This window comes from Drosophila gunungcola, unplaced genomic scaffold (genome assembly GCF_025200985.1).
Source record: "Drosophila gunungcola strain Sukarami unplaced genomic scaffold, Dgunungcola_SK_2 000016F, whole genome shotgun sequence".
Lineage (NCBI taxonomy): Eukaryota > Metazoa > Arthropoda > Insecta > Diptera > Drosophilidae > Drosophila > Drosophila gunungcola.
Genome location: NW_026453199.1, coordinates 1,643,690 through 1,665,725, shown reverse-complemented (window position 1 = coordinate 1,665,725; position 22,036 = coordinate 1,643,690). Strand labels below are relative to the sequence as shown.

Sequence of the window (22,036 nt, the reverse complement as noted above, 5' to 3'; positions counted from 1 at the left end):
GAGCGTAATATTTATTAATTAATTAACTAAAACTTTAGTTTACGATATGCGAATTAGCATCGCGAATCGCAAAACCTCGCGTTTATAATTTTTTCAGAACGTTTTCAACTTAGTGGCTTATTGTTTTTCCGGAGCGTTAAGAAAACACGTCTACACGCGACCGAAGTTGGACTATATTCGTTAATAAATATAAACGTTAATAAACTGAAGTGTTGTATTTATCTCGCCTTGTTTTGATTAGGTGTTAAAATAGCTAACAAAATGGCTTGTTAGCTACAAAGTTGGAGGCACCGGCGAGATTGTGTAAAAATAATTTCAAAATGAGTGATTGTAATCAGTCAGTACTCCACTAGCAAGCAAGCTTAATTATGAATTATTTAAATTCTGATGAATGGTATGATGCGCCTCGTAGGAAATTAGTCGGAGTCTTATTAATGTAATGTTATGTACACGTCCAGACTTGGCCACTGCTGTTTATATTTTAAGTCGATATATGAATAAAAATAATGCAGAATTATGGTTATGTTTAAAAAAGATTCTTAGAAATTTAAAAGGGAATATAGATATAAAATTAGAATTTAAAAAGAATACAAGTTTTGAAAATATATTTGTCGGGTACGCAAAGTCTTATTGAGGAGGCAATAAATTGATCATTCATCAATGAATGTGAAATCTGCATGATTGCAAAAACCGACCCGGAAATGCAAAAACTGTCATTTGAAGTAACTCCAGAAATACTTACGCAAGAGAACGATATGTAATTCATTTCTATATAGTTAGTAAGCAGCAATTTCTATCTTGTATCGACATTTATTCGCAAAATCGCTACATTATTTAAGTGAAAGTAGAGATTGACTGGAAGCAAAAAGGTCATATTGAAGGTATTTAACGATATGGGAAAACCACAAGAAATCAAAGCAGACAAAGATTCAGCATGATGATTCAGATTATGTGTATAGCCTTGCACAAACTGGTTAAAATCTGAAGGAGTAGAAACAATATATCGGTAACAACCAGCAAGAACGGTGTATCTGATGTAGAAAGGTTTCATAATTCAGTAAATGAGAAATTGAGAATTATTAGTAATGAAAAATAATATAGAGGACCGATGCACGAAATTGAAATGAGAATTATTAGAAATGAAAATAATATAGAGGACCGATGTGTGTGAAGGAAGTATTCAAGTAATTATAGAGTTAAAAGATTGATTATGATTTTTATATAAAAAAATCTAACTTTTCTTTATTGAGTTGGATTAAGAACTAACTTACTTAGATTAAACATTGTTTTATAGTTACGCGTCGCTCCATCGCTGCCGCCGTCTCTGCCGCTGTTGATGTTTCTGCTGACGTTCTTTCATATTATTGGTTGCTGCTCTTGGTCGCCGTCGCCGTTGGCCAACTTAATTGTAATTGGCAGTGCATTTTAATTATAGTTTTGTTGTATGCACTAAGTTGAGTTCGATCAACTTTGGAAATTGGCTATTCTGCATTCCCACGATCGCTGACCAAAAGGTGCAAGCTAAGTTCGTTAGAACTTTATGAGAGCATTGCTTTGCTGTTAGTTGTGCAATTACTGCTCTCTTCTACGTTTGGGAATTCTATATTGAGGGCATTGTCTTGTGCTGTTTTTTGTGCAATCAATGCTTACTCATTTCCGCTGTCTGAGAAATTGTATTATTTTGGGTGTTAACTCTTCCTCCTTAAACGCGACTGTCCTCGGTCGCAACGTAAGTAGAGTACAGGTCCGGAGGTGCGTGGGCTTTTCTTGCGTTTTCTGGCACGGAAACTGGTGTCCTTTCCGTTGACCTACGTCTTCGTAGGAGTTCCGTGATTGATCCTATTATAAAGTAGTAGTAGGATGATGGCGGATCCGTAGCTAACGGAAGATTCTATGTTGCCTTGCTTCTTAATTTTTCCAGCGCTTTTGTGTTGTTAATGTTGAGTTCCTTGACCATTTGTAGTGAGGAGAACTTCCTCTAACTTAGTCTTTTCGCCCAATAGTTGGAATAACGGAGGTTCTGGGGTCGACTACGTTGATTTCCTTTGACTTGAAGATGGTTTCACCAATTGTTACCGTCGAATTACGATATTGTATTATGAAAGAGCCTTGCAGTTGTAGAAGTTTTTCATCTAGTGAGACTGGTCCATTGAAGTTGTTTAGCAGGATGGTGCCTGGTAGTATTTCTTCGAAATCCGGTATATGTTGATTGTTGTCATCTTACATTCTGGTTCTCGAAGGTTTAATAGAGCGTTTACGCAGTATCATTGCTTAAATCTAACAAATTTTCTGAATTACAAATTGTCTTATCATTATAGGATTCACAAGGTTTAATTATTGCCAATAATTGTCTCTTACATTCTAAAAAATTTTCATATTTTATATCATTGATTATTTGGGCTTTTTTTATTGCTTTAATTTTAAAGTTCTACAATTATCTGATTCAATGGTTGGTAGGCTAATAATGTAAATAGGTCGTGCCATTTGTGGCTAACTTGATTCGAGCAAATTCCAATAATTCTATGTTAGAAAATAAATTATTTTCTTTTTTAAAAATTTCCTCCAATTTTTTGGTTTTTGTGTTTGTAAGTACATATGAATTAACGTGTTAGATTTGGCCCATGTAATTGCGTATATTATGTTGGTTATTTCTTCTTTTATAATTGAATTTTATACTTTAAAATATTTGCTTTCTGATTTACGATTTCTTCCCAGCTCTGGGTAATTTTCAACATTGCATTAGTAGCATTAGTAAGTTGGTTTATTTTTTGGTTAATTAATGTGTTAATTACTACTTGTCTATTGTTGTTTTCTAGCTGCTCATTTATCTTGTCTTCTAAGATCTGATAGTCGTGAATTGTTCTGTGAATTGGAATAGTCGAGGACTGTAGTTATTCCCAAGCATGTTGGTAAAAATAATCTGAAAAATTATGTTCTTATATTATTTTTATGTATGATTTTTCCGGTTTGTGTTTTTAATGGTGGTCGTTCTATTTTCCGCTACTTTCTCGGTTTTGTATCTCGGTGTAAGTTTAGTTCCTAATCTTTTATCTATTTTACATGTACAGTTTTCGCCTGGCTTAAAAAGTTTTGGTAATATTTTGCCTTGATTATGGTATTCGAGGTCGGCTGTTTGTTTATTTTTAATTTTCTTTTTTATTTCTTCTCGTTCTTTTCTATGTCTTCTGTTGAACTAGAGATTGTGCTTCTGAAAAATATGTCTATGGGTCTTTCTTTTGTTACAGAATGTATCGATTTATTATATTCTTGAACTGCTTTAAAGATTAAATCTTCAAATGATATGCTCCCGTTGTCTTTTTTGAGACACCGCATGATTTCAGATAGGGTTGAATGAAACCTTTCTATTTGTCCGTTACTTGTCGATGCGTACGGTGCGGTGGTGTGTAATGATATTTTGAGTTCATCTTCTAACATAAACTTTATTGCTGCTGAGCCAAATGATCGTTCGTTGTCCATTATTATCCATTTCGGCATACCGAAAGCAATTAACATTTCCCTCAACGGATTTTTAATATCTTCAGATGCTCTTGACTCTAAAATTTTTACTTGAACATATTTTGAAACTTGTCAATTCCTGTTAAGACTCTATGTTTTTCGGTAATATAGATATCTATGTGAACTATTTCTCCTGGGTAATTAGGAATAGGGGTCGGTTGGATTTCTCCTTTTGGGGGGTGTCTATCGTATTTTGATTCTTTACAAGTTTGACAGGCTTGAACTATTGCTTGGATTTTCTTGGTAAGTTGTGGAAAGAAATAATTCTTCAAAATTTGTAATTTGTTCTCTTTTGCATCTCTATGGGCTCGTTTATGTTCGAGGATAATTATTTCGTTTTGTTGGGACTCCGAAGTTACGTCGTCTATTCGTTTTGAGTAAACCTTACCTTGTATGATTTAAAATAGGTAGGGTAATGTTTTGAATTTTTCCCATTACCTCTTCGGATGTAATGATTCCGTTTATAAGCTTCGGATCAAGTTTACTAGTTAAGATTGCAATAAGTTTTTCTTCCGTGTAAGATTTTTGTTTAATTATGTGTCTGTGGTATGTTGGGAATGGCATTTCGAAGCTATAGGATTCTGTATCGGCAGTCAGTAATAATAATTGGTTTTTAAATACGTTAATTGGAGCTTCTACTGAAAATATGAGGTTGTGTGACGAGCTTTCGTCGCTATTGGCTGATGCTGAGGAGCTGATTGAGTTAATTTCTGCGGGGGCCTGGGACAACGCGTCCGCTACCACATTAGCTACTCCGGGCTTGTACCTGATCTCGTGGTTATACTCGCCAATGAGGTCTCTCCAGCGTTTAAGCTTAGCGTTATGGTTATTTACGCTATTCGAAAAACTCAAGGGTTGGTGATCCGTGTATATTACCACTTTTGAATACCCGTAAAGATAATGTCTTAAACTTTGGAGCGCCCAAACGATCGCGAGCATCTCTCTTTCGTTAGTTGCGTAGTTCTCTTCAGTCTTTGACAGGGTGCGTGAAATGAACGTTATTGGCTTATGATTTTGTTCCAATACTGCGCCTATTGCGTAACTTGAAGCGTCAGTAGTCAATTGAAATTCTTTTTCGAAATCTGGATAGGCAAGGGTAACCTCCCTGGAGACGAGAGTATTTTTAAGTTTCTCGAATGCTGTAATCGCATCTTTGCTCAAGTTGATAGCAGTTCTGCTTGACTTGGTCTTAGATATCCGGCCTTCTTCGCCTCTTAGAAGAATGGTTAGGGGTTTTGCTATTTTGGCGTAATCTTTTATGAACCGCCTATAATAACCTGTCATGCCCAAAAAGGAACGGAGATCTTTTAATGTTTTTGGGACTGGAAATTTTGTAATCGCTTTTATTTATCTATGTTGGTTTTTACTCCATTTTCTGATATTGTGTACCCCAAGAAGTCTACTTCGTTTTTAAAAAAATGGCATTTCTCTATTTGAACCCTCATATTTGCGTTTTGTAGCGTTGAAAATACTCTTTCCAAGTTTTTGCCGTGCTCCACTTCGTTTTTGCTAAAGACTATAATATCATCAACGTATACATAGCAAATTTTCCCTATGTATTCTCTCAATATGTCGTCTAACGCTCTTTGAAAAATGGAAGGGGAATTTTTCAAACCGAATGGGAGTCTCGTAAATTCATATTTTCCGCCATTTACCGCGAATGCTGTTTTTTCTATGTCTGTATCTTTCAGTGGTATTTGATGAAAACCGCTCTTGAGATCTAATACCGAAAATATTTGTTGTCCCCGAGCTGCGCAATAATTTCTCCAATTTCGGGTATGGGATACCGATCTGAGATAGTAACTTCATTAAGTTTCCTATAATCAATTACTAATCTGTACTTTTTTTCTTCGGACTGGCCGGACTTTTTCGGAACTACCCAGACTGGTGCATTATATGGTGATCTTGAAGGTCTTATAATACCATCTCTTAGCATCTCAGTTATTTGTTTTTCTACCTCTTGTTTGAGTGATATTGGGTATGGGTAATGTTTCCGTAAACTGGAGAATCTGATGAAGTTCTGATCTCACCTACTACTTTAGTTGTGTATGCTAACTTTGAATCGGGATCTGCGAAGAGGATTTTGTGGCTTTGTACGAGGAGTTTTATTATTGATTTTTGTGACTCGGTCATATGGCTGACTTGCGGTCCAATTGTATTTACTGCTTGTGTCGCTAGTTGATGAATTTTAATTTTGCGTTTATTTCCGAGAATTAATATATCATTTTTTACATCTATTATTGCTCCTAGTCTTTTCATTGTGTCATTGCCCAAGATACCATGAAAGGTTTTCAGGGTGTCTAGTAAAAGAATTTCATGGGTGTATCCGAAATATTAGCGAGCTTAAGTATTGCGTGTTGTGTTATTTTATTGTTACCACCGACTGAACTAACTGAAAAAGTGTTCTCATTTGGCTTTGGATTTGGTACTAATTGATTTTGAATATAATTTTGATTAGAGCCCGTGTCGATTAAGAATTTTAGAATTTTTCCGTTCCCCGTGGTTACTTTAAAGTAAGGTAGTGAGGAACGATTTATTCTAAAAAATAAAGTTCTGACATATCTATGTATTCTTGTTGTTCGTTATCGCTTTGCCATACATATTCCTCCTGAAGTTCGTTAACGTTATTTTCTTCTGCCAACTGATAATACTCTTGTTCTGAACTTGATGAAGCTTCATCTGAATTTTGCTGCGCGTTAATTCCTGTCTCTGGTTGAATATGGAACTGTCTTGGCATCTTATTATTATTTGGGGCATTAGCGGTGCTGAGAGGTCTTTTCCCTGCATAATCATTATTTGCTGGTTTGTTCATATAATTTATATGACGTGATCGAACTGACTGATCTACGTCCATAGGTACCGGTTTCGGTTGTGGTCGTGGCGGAGGTTTTGGTATGTTATAGGACGCTACTACACCGGATTGGTTTGTATAAGGTTGACTATAAGATTTGAATTGGTTAGTTTGAGTAATTAGGGGTTTTCCGGATTGGTTTGGGTTATGGTAGAGATGCGGATGGAAATTTTGTTTGACGGCTACCATCCGATATGGTTGTTGAGGTTTAGGTGGTAGCATGGGTGCCCTCCCTAAATACGGAGTTTTTGGTGTCTGGTTATTCCTAGCATTTTGATTCTCTAACAGACTGCATAAATGTAGAGCGTGTCCTAAGTCATTTGGTTCTTTAATGGCCAGCAATTGTGCCAGGTTTCCATTAAGTCCTCTGACAAAAGTGTCTAAGGCTTTTTCCCTATACATGGCTGTCAGAGATTGTATAGTTTCTTGTGAGGCATCTAAGCTGCCAATTTGGTTCAGAATTAGTGATAATTGTTGATAGACTGCCTGATAATATTCATCTATAGTATTGTTACCTTGGTTAAGAGCATATAGTTGATATTCTAAGGTCTTTAAGTCGCGCTTGTCGGCGAAATGCGCTGTTAGGCATTTTGAAATAGCTGTCCAATCTAAGGGGGTATTATATGATTCTAATACTGCGTCCGCTTGACCAGTAATTTTGTTACGGATTGCTAAAAGAATTCCATAATATTTTGGTGAACCAATTCTGTTTTCATAGATTTTTAACACCCTCTCGACACTTTTCCTCCATGATGAATATTCACTTTTGTTTCCTGAAAAGTCTCTAAGTGTCCGAACAATGTCTGGTAATTTATCTAACTCACTAAGATTGTGCGTTAATTCTCTTTTAATTGTTTGGTCTGTATATTTGGAAAAATCTTTATTTGGATTAAGTATTTCCTTTACTAGTTTACTGAGATTTGTCTCTAAGATTGTTTTTATTTTTTCCTCAATGTCCCTCTCGGTCATGATTCGTGTGTTTATTTGTGTGGAACTGGCTGATGAGGGTCCGGTAAGATTCGCGAGTCTGTCTGCCAAATCTTGTTCGGTCATTTTGGGTATGGATATATGAGCAGCGAAAAGTTTAATTTAATTTTTTAATTTTAGTTATTCAGAATTCGGAAGTTGTCTTCTAAGAATTAGGGTGTGCGATTTTTTATTACCTTTGTAATTATTGTGTGGGAATTTTTATTTTCCCTATATTTTGGATTTTTTTCTTTTTAACTTACTAAAATATGTCTTCTACACTTTATATTTGGGTAAAACTTTTTCTTCTTTGAATATTTTTCGATTAAATATTTTTTATGTTTTTGTTAATAAATTGCTTAAAACTATTCTTACAGTAGTAACATATCTCGGCGTGCTCTCGTGATGACAGGCTCGGCAGATTCCGTTTTATCCCACTCTGCAACGATCTCTCCTGAGTGTGAGTTTACTAAGGGGCCTTCTCTGTACCTTAATTCACGTTCCCTTCGAACGGATACTAAAGGGATCACGGCGATAAAATTTGGCCTGATTATTCCACCGGGTACAAGTCCTGTTTTTTTTTTTTTTCAGGAGTGACAATTTGCGGCGTTTTTTAAACGGCACTTTTGCACTTCCGAATCTCGGTATTTTTGGTTTTTTACTTCTCACTGATTAGGCGGAGGTTTGAAACGAAACGTCAGAATTTTTTACTTTCTGAACTTCGCGAGACGCGGAACTTGTTATCCTTTCGCGGTTTTAATCAGGTCCCTGCTCGGGCGCCAGTTAAAAGATTGATTATGATTTTTATATAAAAAAATCTAACTTTTCTTTATTGAGTTGGATTAAGAACTAACTTACTTAGATTAAACAATTGTTTTTATAGTTACGCGTCGCTCCATCGCTGCCGCCGTCTCTGCCGCTGTTGATGTTTCTGCTGACGTTCTTTCATATTATTGGTTGCTGCTCTTGGTCGCCGTCGCCGTTGGCCAAACTTAATTGTAATTGGCCAGTGCATTTTAATTATAGTTTTTGTTGTATGCACTAAGTTGAGTTCGATCAACTTTGGAAATTGGCTATTCTGCATTCCCACGATCGCTGACCAAAAGGTGCAAGCTAAGTTCGTTAGAACTTTATTGAGAGCATTGCTTTGCTGTTAGTTGTGCAATTAATGCTCTCTTCTACGGTTTGGGAAATTCTATTATTGAGGGCATTGCTTTGCTGTTTGTTGTGCAATCAATGCTTACTCATTTCCTCTGTCTGAGAAATTGTATTATTTTGGGTGTTAACTATGTGTACAATCATAAAACAAAACACAACACGACTAATAGAACTCCCGCAGACATTTTTCTATATGCAGGAACACCAGATAATAACACTCAACAAAAAAATTCAATAAAATAGACAGGCTGAATGAAAAAAGGCACGATTTTGAAGTTAATACGAACTATAGACAAGCCCCATTAGTTAAAACCAAGATTACCAATCCCTTCAAGTTTAAAAGGACAGGTTTACAATAAACACTTCGAAGAAACAAATAGAGGCAGGAAAATCACACATTATATGTCAAAATTAAAAAAACAAAAGAAGACTAATAAGAGCAAATATGATAATGCCAGACAAGCGGAAGAAGACGAAACATTACCAAATCATCTATATATTATCCCTGATATTAATCTCACTTATAAGTACAACCAAAAGACTAAGTATCGAAATAAGTCCGATAAATGCAAGAAACGGATATCTGATATTCAAAACCGGATCAATGGAAACTTTAACGAATTTTGAATACCACCATTTAAGTATAAATTTACCAAAGACCGAAACGACATTCGACAACCTACTGGACGAAGCCAAAGAATTCCAACACATTGTGCAAATCCAATATTTAGTTGAAAAATTAAAAAAAGGAAAAGAATGGGTTAAGAATAATCAGACGAAGCCAACTCGGGCTTTTAAACGTGCTAGGTTCAGTTTATAAATATTTGTTTGGCACATTAAATCAAGACGATAAAGAAGACCTCAAAACAAAAATTAATAATCTATCAGATAATTCCATCCAAAATCACGATTTAAATATGATTATTGATGTTGTTAATAACGGACTTGACATAATAAATAAACTTGAAGAATCTGAAAATAAGGAAGAACAAGCTGCAGTTCTGATTTTTAACCTCCAGCAATTCACTGAATACATACAGGACATAGGTATGCAGTTAACTAGGTTAGGTATATTTAACCCAAAATTATTAAAACATGAGGAAAATATTGCAGCAGATAATATTATGTTATACCCTACGTTATCGCCCTGAGGACAGGCCAAATTCTAAGGTTGGGGGAGTGACATGCCCATATTCCTATAAGACTCTGCATATATTTAAGCAACACATACACAGTCCCATAACACTCTGAATATACCCATTACTTTATGTATCCACAATATACCCTATACTACCCTACAATTATGCACCCTTGTAACAAGAGCCCACAATCGAAGGCCAACGGAAAATCCCCAAATGTTAGTCCCAGCTTATCACCCAAAACTGTAAACTAAACAACTCCCCCCAATTGTCACGTTCACACGTTCAAGGACAATCAAAGTTCGCAAACACATAAACTGCTATTTCAATCCAAAGACATTTTAAAGTCATAAAATCTAAGCGCGCACTTGTATCCAAGAGTCAAGACACTTGAATCCAAGAGTAAATGAAGTTTCACTCAAAAGAAACCCAAAGTTTTCTTAGAACAATTTCACAACTCACTCAAATCCCGAAAAGCTCGATACCGCGGCTTGATCGTCAACAGATCAGATCAGCAAGTTAAGTTCAGTTTGAGACCTCAATCTAATAGGTCGGTGTTCTTCACAAATAAGTAAACTCTTGTAATAATCATTTGAATAAAATAAAATTATATTTTTTTATTTAATCGGAGTTTCAAACTTATAATTGGCGCAGTCGGTAGGATCTTAAAATAAAAGTCCTTTTAAAATACGGTACTGATCAACAAAGGATATACTAAACAACTAGTTATGCTGATCAGCGAATTGAAAAAAGTGCACCTAATAAATGATCCGCAAATGAATCTACGTGACGTAAAACCTACGAGTGGTCATAAGACATCCAAAAATCCAATTCGGTCAGAAACAAAAACATTCTGAAAATAAAAATAAATCTAAATGTCATATAACCTATGAGTGGTCATAAGACATTTAAAAACCCAATTTAGGTATAAACAAAATATTATAAGAAACCCAAATACAAATCCAGAACAAAATGGCAGTTCAACAGTTATCAGAAATCCATCTGAACCAGTTACTGGGTCAGATCAAAGAAGTACAGTACTTCGATGGAACACCAGGAAAACTCCAGGGTTACTGCAACTTTATCCAACCCCAAAACCAAGACAGGCACACGTCATTTTCGGAGCAATCAGAAGAGTTGTTGTCGATACAGCAGCAGAAGCCGTCGCACAATCTGGAGCTAATAACTGGGTAACAATGAAGACAGCTTTAGCCGTCGCCTTCAAAGATCACAGGCCGTATGAAACAATCATCAAGAAGTTGGCTGAAACACAATTCAGAGGAAGTCTTAGTAAGTTAATAATAGAATTAGAAAAACAAAACAGGAATGTGTCCGACAAATTAGAATTATAATCTGATCCATCAGACAAAATAAATTATACAAGAATGTTGGATAGAACAGTTCATATTACCATTGATCGAAAACTTCCCGATCGCCTGTATATGACACTAGCAAGAAAAGACATAGCCAATACTCCGAAATTAAAACAAGCAGCTATGGAGTTAGGATTCTATGATGCAAGCCCAGAAGAAGAATACGCACAAAATAGAAATAACCATAAAAATCAGAGGAATGGGAGAAGATATCCGGTTAACAATCAAAGATATTATGGTAATCAAAGAAATTTAAGTTCCTACTATAATTCTAATTCAAATTCTAATCCTAAATTGGATGGACGTAAATTTTCATCGAAGACACAATCCCTATGTAAAAATTGTCTTTTATAATAAATTTTAAAAAGGAATGGTAGACACAGGATCATCAATCAATATAATGAATAAAAATTTTGCTATACTAAAAGAGATAAAAGAAGATTTAAAAGTGTATACTATTAGAGGTCGAGTAAAAATACATAAAAGTATCATAGTCCGTCATCTCATGTCCGTCTGAACAAAAATTTTATTTGCATAAATTTTCCGATAATTATGATATCCTGTTAAGTCGAAATTAACTAGAAGCTGCTAAGCCTAAAATTGATTATGAAAACAAAACAATTAATTTAGGCCCCAAAACATACAAATTCCGACACAACGACGGAGATATGGAAGAGGGTAAGACCGCACAAGAGTGCCTAAATCTACCTTCTACAGAAGATCAATCGGTAAACTTCGCAATTAATAATGATTTACGCGAAAACAATGAATTTAGGCTCGAAAATCTGAATAGCGAGGAGATTGAAAGTTTAAAGAAGGTTCTATTTAAATATGGTGACATTCAGAACAGAGAAGGTGAGAATTTGACTTTCACAAGTACTATTAAACACACAATCCAAACTCAGCATGAAGTCGCAGTTTATCGTAATCCATATAAATACCCCCAGAGTATTGATGAAGAAGTAAATAAGCAAATAAAAGAAATGATATACCAGGGAATAATTCGCAAGTCGAAATCTCCTTACTGTTCACCTATTTGGGTCGTTCCAAAAAAACCGACGCGTCTGGCAAGAAAAAGTTTAGGTTGGTTGTGGATTACAGGAATTTAAACGAAATCACTATCAATGATAAATTTCCAATTCCTGGAATTGATGAGATCCTTGACAAATTAGGAAAATGCCAGTATTTCACAATCATAGATCATACACTCGAATGCCATTCGGCCTTAACTTTTCAAAGATTTATGAACAACCTTTTGGAAGATTTAAACTACAAAGATTGTTTAGTTTATTTAGATGATATAATAATTTTTTGCACTTCATTGGAGGATCACATCTTATCTCTAAAGAAAGTTTTTGGAAAACTTAGAGAAGCAAACTTAAAACTGCAAAAAAAGAAACAGAATTCCTAGGTCATGTTGTAACTACCAACCGTATCAAGCCCAATCCAAATAAAACCAACGCTATTACAAATTTCCCACTACCAAAGACTCCAAAACAATTAAAATCATTTTGGGATTATGTGGATTCTATCGCAAGTTCATTCCAAACTTCGCTAACATAGTTAAATTGAAAAAGTAAGCAACGATAGACACGAAAAATAAAGATTACATAGCAGCATTTGAAATGTTAAAGATACTTATTACATCAGATCCGATTTTAATCTACCCTGATTTTAGTAAACCTTTTTCCCTAACTACTGACGCTAGTAATATTGCCATCGGTGCAGTTTTGACTCAAAATCATAAACCTGTTTGTTATGCCAGTAGAACTTTGAACGAACATGAAATAAACTATGCCACTATAGAGAAAATACTTCTAGCCATTGTTTGGGCAACAAAGTATTTCAGATCATACCCATTTGGAAGATCTTTTGAAATACTGAGTGACCATAAACGTCTTGTCTGGCTTTATAACATCAAGGAACCAAACATGAAACTTCAAAGATGGAAAATCAAATTAACGAATTTGATTATAAGATTAAGTATCTTCCGGGAAAAGAAAGTTATGTAGCAGATACTTTATCCCGTACCAAAATAGAAGAATTAATGCTTGGTGAAGTTGCCAACAGTGTAGATGCGCTCCTGAAGATAATCTTAATTATATACCCATCACAGAGCGAGCATTCAATTATTTCTCTAGACAAATAGAATTAGAGAAGGGAGACAACCATGAAACTGAAGTGAGGCATTATTTTTACAAATTGAAAATCAAAATTACTTACAAGAAAATGAAATGAAAAATTTGCTAAAACCATCATTAAAGAATATGTATGCACTAAGAAAAGCGCAATTTATTTCCATAATTATGAGGATTTATTAACATTCCAACAATTTAACGAAATTGATAAAATGCACACTTATATTAAAATATATTCTGACATACGCTGAATTAAAAAATATGATATTAAAAATGCATAAGGAACTTCTACACTTAGGAATCGAAAAAACTATCAACTGGTTTAAAGAAGAACATTATTATCCAGATAGCCAAGACTTAATACAATATATCATCAATGAATGTGAAATCTGCATCATTGCAACAACCGAACACGGAAATACAAAACTGTCATTTGAAGTAACTCCAGAAATACTTAACGCAAGAGAACGATATGTAATTGATTTCTACATGGTTAGTAAGCAGCAATTTCTATCTTGTATCGACATTTATTCGAAAATCGCTACATTATTTAAGTGAAAAGTAGAGATTGGCTGGAAGCAAAAAGAGCCATAATGAAGGTATTTAACGATATGGGAAAACCACAAGAAACCAAAGCAGACAAAGATTCAGCTGATGATTCAGATTATGTGTATAGCCTTGCAAAACTGGTTTAAATCTGAAGGAGTAGAAACAATATATCGGTAACAACCAGCAAGAACGGTGTATCTGATGTAGAAAGGTTTCATAATTCAGTAAATGAGAAATTGAGAATTATTAGTAATGAAAATAATATAGAGGACCGATGCACGAAATTGAAATTGAGAATTATTAGTAATGAAAATAATATAGAGGACCGATGACCGAAATTCGAAGTTATCTTATATGTGTACAATCATAAAACAAAACACAACACGACTAATAGAACTCCCGCAGACATTTTTCCATATGCAGGAACACCAGATAATAACACTCAACTAAAAAAATGCAATAAAATAGACAGGCTGAATGAAAAAAGGCACGATTTTGAAGTTAATACGAACTATAGACAAGCCCCATTAGTTAAAACCAAGATTACCAATCCCTTCAAGTTTAAAAGGACAGGTTGACAATAAACACTTCGAAGAAACAAATAGAGGCAGGAAAATAACACATTATAAGTCAAAATTTAAAAAACAAAAGAAGACTAATAAGAGCAAATATGATAATGCCAGACAAGCGGAAGAAGACGAAACATTACCAAATCATCTCTATATTATCCCTGATATTAATCTCGCTTATAAGTACAACCAAAAGACAAAGTATCGAAATAAGTCCGATAAACGCAAGAAACGGATATCTGATATTCAAAACCGGATCAATGGAAATTCCAACGAAGCATAAGTATATGAACGTAGAGAGGGATGGCCGAGTCCTCTGGAGGGTCCTGGAAGGTGCACAGGTCCTGTAGTTGAATGACGAGTCGTAGTTGTTTCGGTGTTTGGTAGGGGTGTGGGCGCAACCACTTTTATTCACTATGAAAATCGAACTAACTATTCTAACTTATTCTAATGCTATTGAGAGCGCAGTGGAGACTTCATGGAGACTTCGTGGTGGGGAAAAGGGAAGCTGGGTGAGAGCGGAGAGCAGATGGGGAGAGCGGAAAGCCGGGAATACCGGGTGCTCCTTCGTGGCCTGAACATTCCGCCCCCCTTGCAATCGCTAGCGTTGCAAAAGAAGATGGCTTCTAAGGTTGGTGGCAGGCGCCGGAAATGATCCACCCAAAAACCGTCTTCTGGGCGACCGGCAGTCCGTCGTAGACCATCAGGAACCCCGACTGGATCACCTTGGGGTACACGTCCGCCCCAAGAATGACAGAAATCATCCGCGAGCTGTATGCCCTTAAATTTGGTACGGACGGCGTCGTTGAGTGTCCGAGTCGGTGTGCGAATGCCCACCTTGGGCTCGACTTTGAACACCACCTCCATCTTGGTCGTCCCGCATTTGGACTGTATCGTCGCGTTGCACACCTTATCGTCACCAACACTGGTCGTTGGCAACCGAAATGCGGCGGCCCGAGAAGCGTCGATGCAGCTCACTGGTGTGCAAGGGTCGATTAAAGCTGCGGTCTCGAAAGTCTTGCTTCCGGTCTTCACCATCACCGAAGCAGTCGGAAGGACGTTGACGCTGTGACGTTGTAGCAGCGATGAAAGCGACGGAGCTGGTGTAGGGGAGGCTGAGCGCTGCCTTAACGTAGGCGTCGGGCGATTTGGCGGATTTTGCCGGCGCGAACGCTGCCCAGAATTAGACCGCTCATGCATATGCAGCAGCGTGTGGTGGTTCCGTTGGCACTTCTTGCATTTTCCACTGCGACAGTCAGCTTTCGAGTGGTCGTGGGCAAGACAGTTCGAGCAATACTTGTTTACCAAGACTGCACGAAGCCGCTTCTCAGCGCTCAGCTTCAGAAACCTGCTACACTTCCGTAGAGGATGGACTCCCTTGCAAACTCGGCAACGTCCAGGGGTTCTTCGGTGCGTGTTCGGGGAGCCATTTTTCTGATCTAGATCATGGATGAATGAAGGTGAATAAAGGGAAATCATATTAGGAATTGTGGATAACAACTTAGGACTAAAAAAATGTGGGCCAATTTATTGTGGAAGTTTTGAAGGCTCCACAGGCAGAAGTACGACTTTGGTGATTGGACGTTTGACAACCCCGCGTGCCGTGCGGATGTCCACTACACGGACATTGCCATCGGCTCCTGGGAAGACAGAGTCAATTCTGCCGAGCCGCCACTCGTTGGAAGGAAAATTCTCGTCCTTTATGACAACCATGTCGCCGACGTGAAGATTCTTCGCGGGGGCCTGCCACTTATTGCGCTTGTGAAGTTCTTTAAGGTATTCTTCCTTCCATCGCATACGAAACTGCTGATGGAGAGCCTTTAGATGCTGCCAGCGGTTGATCATAGACCTGGTGTTTCCTTTGACTTCTGGTTCCACGGTAGACAGGAGAGGTCCTCCAACAAGAAAATGACCTGGTGTCAGGGCCAAGAGTTCGGTAGGGTTTTCGGACATAGGGGAGAGTGGCCTGGAATTTAGGCAAGCTTCAATTTTTGCCAGAAGCGTCGAAAGCTCTTCGAAAGTATATTTTCGAGTGGCTGTGGACTTATAGAACAGTGTTTTAAAGCTTTTAACACCAGCTTCCCATAGGCCTCCCATGTGAGGGGCTCCCGGAGGTATAAATTGCTGCTGATGACCATAGGCATCTGTCACAGACTCTTTTACAGCCTGAAGGAAGTCGCGAGAAAGCAAGGCGGCAGCGCCAACGAAGGTTTTTCCGTTGTCAGACTGGACTTGTCAAAGACACCCTCTCCGGGAAACGAAGCGAGCGAAAGCGGCGAGAAACTTCTCGGTCGTGAGATCAGAGGTAGGCTCTGAGTGGATGGCCTTGGTGGAAAAACAAACGAACACTAACACATATCCTTTTGTTATGAGACACCCTCTTCCGGTATAATTTTTAATTTCGAATGGGCCGGCGAAGTCCATTCCCGTGTACGTAAATGGTCGTTTGTAGCCTTTTCTTGTAAATCACGCATACCTTGCAGGAGTTTACATTGCCTTTACTAAGTTCTTTAGTTTTGGTATCCAGTATCTTGACCGAATGAGGCGTACCATTAACTGGTTGCCGCCATGGAGGGTTATGCGATGAGTGAACTGGACAAGTAGGCGAGAAAGTGGGCAGCTATATGGAAGGATAACTGGATGCCGTTCATCATATTGAAGGCTGTCGGAGGCCGTCACGCGACCGCACGCTCTTATCAGACCATGTTGATCTATGAACGGGTTCATGCTCAGGATAGAACTTGAAGAAGGCACAGAGCGCTTTTCACTTAAGCAGTGATAATCATGGGAGAAGTCTCTGCGCTGAGTATTCAGAATAAGTAGTCGTTCCGCGGCGGAAATTTCCGCCGCTAGCAGGTGCTTATCAGAGGGTGTTGCTTGTTTTTTGCATCGCTGGATGAAACGATTGACATAAGCGAGAACCCGCAGTGCTTTGTCGAACTTGGAAAAACGGTCAAGGAAATCTTCAGACGGAATAGTTGCGACGTGGGACTTAAGGGGACGTTTCTCTAGCTCGGTCGCTGGGGAATTGTCGCCCTGACTTGGACATTGGCTGCGTGGCTTTTGCAACCATGCGGGACCATGCCACCAAAGAGGATTGTCGACCAATTCCTGAAGTGCTACCCCTCTACTGGCCAGGTCTGCGGGATTGTGTTCGGATTGAACATGCGACCACTTCTCGGCCTTTGTACACTGGGTAATCTTGGTCACCCTATTGGCAACAAAAGTAGTCCACTGGCAAGCTGGCTTGTTTAACCATGCGAGCACAATGGTGGAGTCTGTCCAGCAGAAGAGTTGGGATGTGAGTATTGGCATACTCGGAAGAACACTTGCTGCCATTTCAGCCAGTAACAAGGCCCCGCAAAGCTCTAATCTGGGAAGCGATACCGTTTTTACCGGCGCAACTCGCGTCTTTGCAGTGAGAAGGTGCACCATAGTCGTATGCCCCACTTCCACTCGTACATAGATCGCAGCACCGAATGCCGTTTGAGACGCGTCACAAAAACCGTGATGCTCGACTCTGAATTCTGGTCCGAAGGAGACCCACCTTGGAATGCGGATTCGATTTAAGTCAGAATAGCTTTGTAGAAAGCTCTGCCATCTCAGACACAGATCACTTGGAAGTTCGTCGTCCCACCCCAGGTCCTGCAGCCAAATCTCCTGCATGAAGATTTTCGCACGCACTACGAAGGGCGCGAGCCACCCTGCAGGGTCAAACAATTTGGCAATTTGTGACAGAACCTGGCGTTTTGTAAGGGACGATTCATCGGATAATTCGGGCGGAACAAAGAAATATTCATCAGATGTGGCTTTCCAACGGACACCGAGCGTTTTTGCCGTGCTTTCGGCATCGATATCCAGAAAATCGGAGCGCAGGAGATGGTCACTCGGAATGTGAGCCAAAATATCCTTATGATTGGACGTCCATTTTCTCAATGGAAACCCAGCGGAGTTGAGGGCAGTTTGTAGCTCTTGAATCGAGAGCCGAGCGTCTTCTTTAGAGTCGGCGCCAGCTAGGATATCATCTACATACATAAAATGACGAATGACATCACTCGCTTTAGGATGGCTGTGTTGTACGTCAGTTGCCAGTTGTTGAAGCACGCGAATGGCCAGGTACGGAGCGCAATTGACTCCAAAGGTGACCGTTTTCAACTCGAACTCTCGGATGTCCCCATCAGGATTACGGAACAATATCCGCTGGAAAGGCGTGTGCTTCGGATCTACCCAGATCTGCCGATACATCTTTTCAATATCGGCGCTAAACACATATTGAAAATACCGCCACTTTAGGATTTGAATGGTAAGGTCGGACTGTAAGACTGGGCCAGCATGGAAAGACCTCTCTCATATGGTTCAGATCCAGATATTCTTGAATCACTGAGTCGTATCGTATCTTTAGCGGAATGTCTCTTTTTAAGCGTTGCTCGTTTCTCAAAAATTGAGATAACGCAAAGGACCTGGAGTACCCTAACCCTGACACTGGATGTTCCGGGTCGCGAAAAGGTAGGGTAACGACGTATCTGCCGTTCGCATCTCTCGTGGTCGTTCGGAGAAAATTATCTTCGCAGACGGAATCGGATTCCTTTACCAACTTTATTTGTAGATCCTCTACCTCCCAGAATTTGGTGAGGATTTAATCTAAGCCATTGTCGTACGCTTGGGAAATTTGCATAGAGAAGGTGGCAATCTGACTCTGGGTGTTTGTTTGTTTCTTGTTTCTTGTCCAAGGAGGGAGCCACAGATGTTGGTTTTTGCCCCATTTAGGAGAACCGAAGGCAGAATGTCGGCTCCTATCAGAACATCTATTTGTGCGCTCTCATAAAACTTCGGATCCGCCAATGGTAAATCGGGAAGATTTCGAAGAAAGTCTTGCGGAATTGGGTAGGAAGGCAGATTCCCTGCCAGTTGAGGAAGGACATAGGCTGACGTCTCTAACTGCAGAGCGGGCCTACTTGGAGATCTGATTGTAAAATGACAGAGCTTCTTGGACTGGGCGGACACTGTCTGATTTAAGCCTGAGACTTGGGCTTGGACGACTTGGAAGGGTAATTTGAAAAGATTGAACAGACGCTCTGTCACAAATGTTGCTTCGGATCCTGAGTCGATAAGGGCACGAGCTTGGAAATTCGAACCCAGGTGGCAAATATTTATGATGGCTGTCCCCAGCAGAACCGATCTTGCACCTGACGCAAAACAGACTTGCACTCCCGACTGGTCATCGGAAGCGGCTGAGCCTTCTGTCGAAGTTGCTGGTCGTGACATGAGAACATCAGGCCGACTTGGAGGGCTGGCAAAAGGGTTGCTTCGGTGCAGCAGCGTATGGTGGCGACTGCGGCAGGTGAAGCAGCTGTGGGTGCTTGTGCAGTCCCGAAGCTGGTGCCCTCGGGCAAAGCAGTTCAAGCACAATTGCTTGTTTCGGATATAGGCGGCCCGCTCGTCTACTGTCATTTGGAGGAAACGTGGACAAGTGCGTATAGGGTGGCTTTCCCTTGAGCACAGATCGCAACGTCTCGGTTTCGGAACTATCTTAGTCTCATAAGAATTTATTCTGCTTAAAGACCCGCTAGCGTTCGTTGCTTTGGACTGCGAATGACTTGACCCAGAAGGTCGCACGTCATCTATGGCCTCGAGGGTTCGATGGCGCTCAGTAAGAAAGGTGTTCAGGTCAACCCATTTTGGAATTGCGGCTTTATCGTGCAAGGACTGCTCCCATAAGGAAAGTGTAAGCTTGGGGAGCTTTGACGAACACATATAGACAAGAATGCAGTCCCAATCTGTAATCAGGATTCCGGACAGTTCCAAGGCGTTCAGACAGCCTTGAATCGTAGTTTGCAGTTCCTTTAGAGCTGCCCCAGATTCTTGCGAAATCGACTGGAGGTTGAAGAGGATTTTAAGCTGGCTATTTACTAACAATCGCTTGTTGTCGAACCGCTCAGTTAGGTTATCCCAAGCTGAGCGAAAGCCATCGTTGGTGAGAGGGGAATTTGCGATTATGGCATACGCGTCACCGCTCGTTTTAGCGTTTAAGTGGAACAGCTTTTCCACAGGCGTGAGCCTTGGATTATTTATATATATCGCTGTAAAAAGGTCCCGGAAAGTGGGCCAGCGTAGGTAATCGCCTGAGAAAACCTCTGTGTCGCACGGAGGCAGCCGACAGCCAGAGGAGATATAGTTCTGGGCAGGGGCTTGAGCTTGAGCTGGCGGAGCTGTGCCCTGTTGGATTATACCTGTGAGCTGAGCGGCGTATCTCTCATACACTGTATAACAGTAGTTATACTTTTACTTGAGAATGGGCAATGTGGAAGCTGCATCCTCGCCTGCTGCCGTAATGCACTCTGAGCATACGTCGAACTCTTTCTCCACCTTGTCCCATAACACTCGGACTTGCTCCCGACGGATTTGGAGCATGGAAACGCTTGGAGTTTCGTTCCCAGGAGTGTTGGTTCTGCTTTCGAGATCGCTTAGACGATCTGAGACCGCGATGAACTTATTTAAAGCTAACTCGTAAGCAGTTGAAGCCATTTTTTGTATGGATCGAGTCACCCTTGAACTGGAAGTAGCGGGTTTGGCGTTTGGACTTAATGAACTTGGAGTTTTTGGCGTAGCCGGCTTCACCACGATGCTTGGTGGGCTCTTGGAGCTTTTGGTTGCCAGCGGCGAGAGCGTGGACTTGGTTTTGCTCAAGGGGGAAGCAGATACCTTTTTCTTATCGTCTCCACCGGGCATACTAAGACCAAAAAACGCTCGCGAATAGCTGTGGATCTCGCCACACTATGTTTGTGTCAGTTTGGATGAAAAAAAAATGCGGAATTGTAGGTGTGTGGAACGATTGGAATGGATCACGCCACTTGAAAATGGTATTTTTTAGTTGTTTTTTTGAATCGGACTTTTCCGGAATTGGAATTTGAATTTTTCAATTAACCAGCCGAGAAAAAAATCAAATATGCGGAATTTTAGGTGTGTGGAACGATTGGAATAGGACACGCTACTTGAAAAATGGTATTTTAGTTGTGTCAGTTTGGATGTGAAAAAAAAAACAGAATTGTAGGTGTGTGGAACGAGTTGAAAAAATAGTATTGCGAAGTTTTTATGGATTAGGGCTTTTCCGGAATGTTGGAATTGGAAATTTTCAATTAACCAGACGAGAAAAAAACAAATATGCGGAATTGTAGGTGTGTGAACGATGGGAATGGGACACGCTACTTGAAAAAATTGTATTTTTGAGTTTTTATGGACTCTGACTTTTCCGGAATGTTGGAATTGGAATTTTTCAATTACCCAGACGAGAAAAAAAAACAAATATTGATTTTTGTGCATAAGCCTCCTGTTTCTTTTTGCACCTCCGCCCATGAATATAGTATCTGCACCTCCGCTTGAATCCAAGAGTAATAAAAGTTTCACTCAAAAAAAAACCGAAAGTTTTCTCAGAACAATTTCACAACTCACCCAAATCCCGAAAAGCTCGAAACCTAGGCTTGATCGTCAACAGAATCAGATCAGCAAGTTAAGTTCAGTTTGAGACCTCAATCCAATAGGTCGGTGTTCTTCACAAATAAGTAAACTCTTGTAACAATCAGTTGAATAAAATAAAATTATATATTTTTTTTAATCGGAGTTTCAAACTTAAAATTATATATATATGATCCTCATACATTAAATTTAGAGTCATGTAATATCCATATTATTATTTTTTAATTAACTCCAAATATTATTCTTAAATTTATATTCATTCTTAATACAAATATGTATATAATATTAGAATAATTCTCCATTT

At 39.2% G+C, this 22,036-nt stretch overlaps 1 pseudogene; it reads right to left on the bottom strand.

The window, feature by feature from the left end:
* Positions 1-15,786: 15,786 nt before the first annotated feature.
* Positions 15,787-20,988, bottom strand: LOC128263711 (uncharacterized; annotated as a pseudogene).
* Between the last annotated feature and the right edge of the window lie 1,048 nt (positions 20,989-22,036).